Raw genomic sequence first — 6,837 nt, 5'->3', positions numbered from 1 at the left:
TCAGTGGAGAGGTGGTCACTGGGGAGGTGAGTGTGCGTATTGGATGTCTTATACATTTTTTCCATGCAGATAACAGTAACCAGGAGTCTACATTTTAGAATAAGCCCCCCGAGAGAGAAACAAACCAGGCAGCCTGACAGTGTCTGTGCAATTCTCTGCACATTGAGCACAACAGACCACAGTGCTGCTGTGCTGAGAGGTCTGGATGCCTTGTATAACTGCAAATGTTGCAACTTTGTGACAAGACAATGTCATTCGGTTGGTCCAGACCGACATCTCAACAACTATTAGATGGATTGCCTTGGAATTTTATATAATGTATGACCCTTTAACAGGATGAATTGTAGTAACTTTGGTAATCCCCTTTATTTCAATTCATTGTCATCAAATTCAAATATTTTATGACCAAATTCTTGCCCAATCAATTACATTGCTATATGAAGATGGAGAACATGGTCAATGTTAATATCAGCTACAGGTGACATTGTCATTGTGAGCATGCTTGGATGCTTATTTCCAGTGTTGGCGTAACGTGCTATGTTAGTTTAAGCAGTAACAGAGTAATATAACACGTTTCTAATAGGACCTGTTAAGACTTGTTCAAACAGGTACAGGTATACAGGTTAGATCTGTTGGATTCTCCACAGTTCAGTCGTTCAGTTCATACAACGGAAACCAGAAGAACCGAATAATTATTCATTCAGATTTCCAACGTGGTATGCAAAAGAGATGGAAAAAAGTGGTGACTGCCTACCTTACAAGCGGTCATAATGTCCTGATTTGTGTCTATGCTTTGATCATTTATGTCCCTTTAGTCTGTAAAGGAACACTGATCAAAAGATTTAGAAAAGGTTTTTCGTAAAAAATGAGTCCATATTCCTTTCCTCTCTGTTCGACGGTAACATTTTACACGTTTGGACATGTTTGTTTTTATAGGCTTTCTCTGACTCAGTACTCAAACTGTCTCCTTCATCCCGTCACTGAACCGTGGTAGCTGAGGAAATGTGCTCTGGATTGTTTGGGTCAACAGTTTGAAACAGGTCAGTGCATCTGGATAACAGGGTTTGACGCTGCCTGCCTGCTCCGTTCCAAAATCATATGCAAATAAGACCTTTTGTAAGCTCACACCGGGGATGAGCTGCGGTAAAATATCCTCCGAAGTAAGATGAGTCTCACTTTTGGAGGTGTTGAATATCATCACGCCATTTTAACATTTCCCAAGTGGGAAATTCATCGATTTTTTGCCCGTGCACCTCAGGGGCGTGAGGTGAGCTGCAGCCTTGGCAATAGATTCTAGGCACTACTTTTCATAGTATCCTCATTTATTGTTTGGAAGTCTTTAACAGACTCCCACTTTAAAAGACATGGGTGTGAATCCTACTGCTTAATTGAGCAAGATTATTGAGATCGCCCGTCTCCTGTTCATGCCACAGGATAAAGAGTTTAGCTCACGCTTTGTGTGAAATGAGGCTGCGGTTATGGCTGCCGGTGGCAAATCATCAGCCATCGAGCAGCCTGGACATCCTCCTGTCTCCCACATTACCCAGCGCACATCCATCATCTTCAGGATGTAATCATCCCTCTGAAAACAGCACTTCTATGGAGTCTCAGGGATCGGCTCCTGTGCATTGACAAACCCGCGAGGAAATTACTTATCATTCACAGCTGCGTGATTGTCGAATACTGCCAGTCTCTCCTGTTTTTTAAAAGGGAAATCTCAAAACTCTTTTTTTTCTCTGCCTATCCATTTTCCCCCTCAGAACATAAAACGAAGATGAGAAGCCCATTGTCTTGTGATAATTTCCCATGGGTGAAGCCCATTGAGTGCTACTGAGCTGTGTCTAATTTGTCTGGGAAGGTGTTAAAGAGGTACTCAAGAATGCTGGATGTTCATGTTTAGTGGCATGTGAAATCTCACGGCTGACTCTTTCAACACCTGCATTTCTCCACAACTCGGGCATTGTTTTTCGCATGTAAACTGTAAACTGTTCGTGTCCCCCAGTGCTCGACAAACTCCAGAGGTATGCTAATGATAGTTATTATGCAGCTGGATGGCGAATAAATGTTTTTGTAAACGTCTAAAAAGAAAATGAAGATGGTATCATCCTGCAGGGATTTTGGTCTGATTTAAATGGAATTCTCCAAAAAAGAAAAGTTTCGCTAACAGCCACATAGAGTTTGCTGAATCAATATGCAATTACAAGACAAACAAGTTATTGATATACTAAAGATTCAGGAGAGCAAGCCGACCACAACATTAAAAAACAAGCCAGGGATCGATATATAATTAATACACTCATAGTGGCTGCACAGATGTTATATCGCAGACAACCACATATGAAGTTAACTCATATCAAAGCTGCAAGTAAAACATACGATTGTCACCATAATATCCCAATTTTCCAAGCTTATAATGGAAGAAGTGTGTTCAGCCTCATCTGTTTTACATTTCCATAAAATAGCATTAAAGGGTAACTCCACCAATTTTACACATTGTGTTGGCAAATGTGAAGAAAGTAGTACAAAGCCTTTTGTGACTCCGTAGGAAGCTTTATGTAATCTGATATATGATATGATAAATATACCCCCAGTGATGTCACTCGGTAGCTAAATTGCATCGTGGGTAATGTAGGCGCTAGGTTTTGAAAAGGAAGGAGAATGTGTAACCCTGGTTAGTTTCATAGTAGTGTAATTTACAGAACCCTTTGAATGTATCGTAGTTGTTTCTCGTCCGGTAGTGTAATTTATGAGCTTACCTGAATGCATCACCCGCAGCTCTCGGTGTGTGAGAAGGTGAGCGACAGAGAAAGGAGAAACCTCATGTAGCCGTGGAGCAAAGTGTCCTCGTTCGGCGACCAAACGTGATCATAGTTGCGAATATTGTAATAAAACTGTCGTTAGGAAGTGAGTGTGAAGAGATACTTACCTGGTGGAAGTGAAGTCGATCCCGGGAGCAACTCCGACAGTGTTTCCTCGAACTTTTCTGAACTATTCTGGTGAGTTAGCTGCACCGTTAGCTTGATTAGCGGTATCATTCTGGTTCAGTACATAAAGAAAAAGCCAGTCAGGATAGTCAATAAATGTTTAATGGTATTGAGACGTGTTTTTTGTGATGTTGTGGTGATATGTTGTTATTGTGTGTTACCGTGACGAACGGTTAGCAGTTTTCCGAGCTGGTAGCTCAGCTGCGGCCTGGTAATGAGGCCGAGCGTAGCGCCATAGCTGTCGCTGTAGCTCAGATACCACTATGATGCAGTATTTCATGTGTTTTTTTTTTATTTGAGCTGTTTATATTCTAAGTGATGAAGCTGTATTGTTTAATGTACACTGGAAGAAGTAAAGAGACAGTCATTTGAGCTGATAAATAATTACGCTGCATATTATGCAGGCTGGTTTTTTTGAGGGACGAGTTCTTCGGCCCAACTGTGATCACCCGCCATTGCCGAACTTAAAGAACTGTTTTCTCCTTGGAGGACCCTGAAAGACAATGAATAAACTGAAACAGACAACGGAAACAGGGAAGAATAAAGACAATTGAACCCATTAGAGGGGAAAGAAACACATTTTTTGTTATTTTTTTCTATACCGGTACTTACCTGGGTCAGCTAATTTTATTTCATTCTGTGAATTTAAGTTATGTGGAAAGAACTGCATTTCATTTAATGAGTGTAAGGTTGACTATTTTATGTTGAGAGAGAAATTGACATTTAAATATATACATTTATACCATATTCTGTGTTGTGTGTTATGTGGGCTGGAGATCAGTTGCTCTCGTGCTTCAGTGCTACTGCCAGTCTCCTTACCCGAACCTAGTTGATCAGAACGAACCCGAGAAGACTGAGAAAAAGGTTACAAATGCATGGAATAAAAGTGCGATATCTCTGGTTCTCCGAGTCCAGCAATTTATAATAGTATAATGTTAGACCAGAAAATTATTGCCAGATATACTACAAAATAAAACAGGATATAACTAAACCAAAAACCCAGATAATGATTAAAAAAATGATTTTAAAAAATCAATGCTTTCCTTTTATGGCTTATGATTGTTTGTAGTTTCAGTAGTTAAATACACAAAAAGCGGAGGAAGTCGTTTAACTACTTGAATCACAATGCAAATATGAATGTAGTTGAACTACCACTAATTACAAGTAGTTCACTACTCCTTAACACATAGAAAACAATGATATTAGAGTACAATAGAGCTGCAGAGGATTACAGTCGGCTCCAACCTTGGTGCCACTCCAAGCTCGTCTTTCATTATATAGAATCTTTCCTGGTTTGGCTCTTAACCTCCCGCCCTAAAACACAGCAAAGCAATCTGTGTATCAGTTTAACAATTAATTATCAAGAAAGCCTGTCAGTGTTCTTTATATTGAGTTGATTCCTGGCAGCCTGCATCCATCTCCGGGTAGAACAAGGGAGGGGCGCACCTTGCCTTTACTGTTGAGCACTCACTTTGGAGCTAGGCACTTTAGCACATTGGCAAAAAATGGAATAAGCTGCCATTAGGGTGAAAAGATGTCAGTCAAGACAGAATTGAGGGCACACTCATCTTCCATTTTGGCTCTGACATGGCATTGAACCCCAATCATCCTGTTATTTGTTTTGACACGTGCACAGTGCCAGTCACTGCTGATGCATTAGCATGACAATGGCGGTAATGCAAGAAGCCGCTGGGTAACGTTTCTCATCTTTTACAGCCCCCCAAAATTGCAGCACAGAGTATTTCAGTGAGAAACACCCCCAGAGACTCTCTGTGGCACTTTACAGCTCTCTGCTGCCCCGCCATTAAGCAAAATTCCCCCCTCTACAGTATATACGCCCAGAGCCCCGGAGCCTGTTTCACCATCAGCCACAAGACTGGCACTAATAGGTTGCTATGAGACCGGCTTTTAAGATTGCCATATCCACCTTATCGTACACCAGCCACAGTTTACCTGCACAGTTGGAGACTTTCTTTGACGGAGAAATACATCTGAAATTAAAATTAAAATTAAAATTAAAAAGAAAATGAGGATAGCTGCAGTGGGGAGGGATCCAATCACTGTACCCGCCAGCAAGGCAATCAATATGAGTTTAACTGTTGGCAATTCTCACTTTGGTAATTGTGCTTTGGAATAATGAAATCGTATTCAAGGTGAAGCATGACCGACATAATAATCATTTTGTTGATGCAAGAACCGGAGGGACAGCGAGGGGGGAAAACCTAGATATGAACATGATTATTCTCGAATTTTAGAAATATTACACTTCACTTTCAAAAATACGAAATACAACTTCACTTCAGGACTTAATGATCCTATAAAGCCAATGACAATTGGCATGTTTACAAAAGGAACAGGCAAGCTTTTGTCCTTACCATAGCATTATCCAAATCCTTTCACACCACTCTATTAGCAGGCTTCTGAGGACCTCTTGCACGAGGTGTCTAAATATGGCGTCGCCTATCAGCACTGCATCACAAAGGGACAGTGAGGAGAGACGAGCGCGAGCGGTAAATTTTCATTCGTCAGAGGCCAGTGACTGTGTCGCACTGAGTGAAGAGGCAGGCTTGTGAACCGTGCTGCTCTGATCCATCACAGCCACACGCAGCACACTCACAACCCTAACTACGGTACTAAACAACTGTCGTTCTCACGCCCACGAAGAGTCATCCTGAAGAATGCAACTTCAGCTAACACTGAAAAATATGTCTATTTCTCAACTTCTCAACCGCAGAAATCTTTCTGATATTTTTATGTTTAATCAGCATAAACATGACTTACTACTTATGTAGTCCATCTTTAGAAATTGCACATCGGCATTTCACTTGTGCCCTATCCTCTCATGTTCTTCGTCATGGCCATTAATCACTGAGGATATACGCCTAATACTCTGCTTCAATTTCAGCAAGGGTACACATTCCAGCTACACACTTGCATCCCTGTTAATATGCAGTAAATCTTTATTTTTGCACAGTTTGCCAGCGAGGATTCTATCAAAATAGGTGACATACTTATCCGGGTTGAAAAGGTAACATGTCGACTGGAGTGCTTCTCTTGCCAACAAATTTGAGGCTTTCACCGGAGAGTGACAGAAGATTCATTAAGCTAAGATCAGCAGTAAATATTCAGAGGGATTTAAAGAAGCAGCCCATAAATAATTGACAAGGGTTCAAGTTTCACTGTTGCATGCAAAAGCATACAAGAGGGAGAGTCCAGTGAGACATGATTGCATCAGAGGACTGCCCCGGAGCAGGGACTCCCAAAAGATAGAGAAGCTGTCACCGACGAAGGGCCACGTTCGGCCGACATCAAACACCTGAGATTAGATCTGTTCCCTCTCTGAGCCGGTCTGCAGATACTCTGTTTATCCTCCAATAACAGCACTTCAGGATTTGTGCTATAGTGGGAGGAATGTTTTTTTTAGGAGACTAGGAGAGATGCCTTGAATAATTTCCTGAAAAGTAGGCCATCTCAGCCTGGGTCTGTGCTATAGGTCTGACATATAAATCAGAAAGTAAATATCCGAGTGATTTCAGGTTGCAGCGGCTCCGGTCTTACTGAGTATGCCAACCAGGAGGAGGAAGAGCTCATACAGTTGCTGATTTCATGATATAGAGAACAAATCAAATCAAATCAAATCAAATTTTATTTGTATAGCCCAAATTCACAAATCACAGTTTGCCTCAGAGGGGAACAGAATCAGCTCTATACATAAAAGCTCAGACAAGCCCTGGAATATGATTAATTACCACAACTTATGCACAGTCTCAATATACACTATAAACTTTATCAGCCGAGGTAGACACACTGATACTTGATAGGAAAAGCAGGGAAGATAGGGGTGGGCAGATCA

At 41.3% G+C, this 6,837-nt stretch overlaps 1 long non-coding RNA gene across 1 annotated transcript; it reads left to right on the top strand.

Moving 5' to 3' along the window:
• Positions 1–2,823: 2,823 nt before the first annotated feature.
• LOC311257153 lies at positions 2,824–3,731 on the top strand. Its single transcript, XR_014622589.1, has 2 exons — positions 2,824–2,996; positions 3,389–3,731. It is a non-coding gene; the product is annotated as an uncharacterized lncRNA (long non-coding RNA).
• The last annotated feature ends 3,106 nt before the right edge of the window (positions 3,732–6,837 follow it).

Source organism: Pagrus pagrus (assembly GCF_965226575.1).
Source record: "Pagrus pagrus genome assembly, chromosome: 1".
Classification (NCBI taxonomy): domain Eukaryota; kingdom Metazoa; phylum Chordata; class Actinopteri; order Spariformes; family Sparidae; genus Pagrus; species Pagrus pagrus.
The sequence above is the reverse complement of the archived record's forward strand: the minus strand, read 5'-3'. Positions and strand labels throughout refer to the sequence as shown.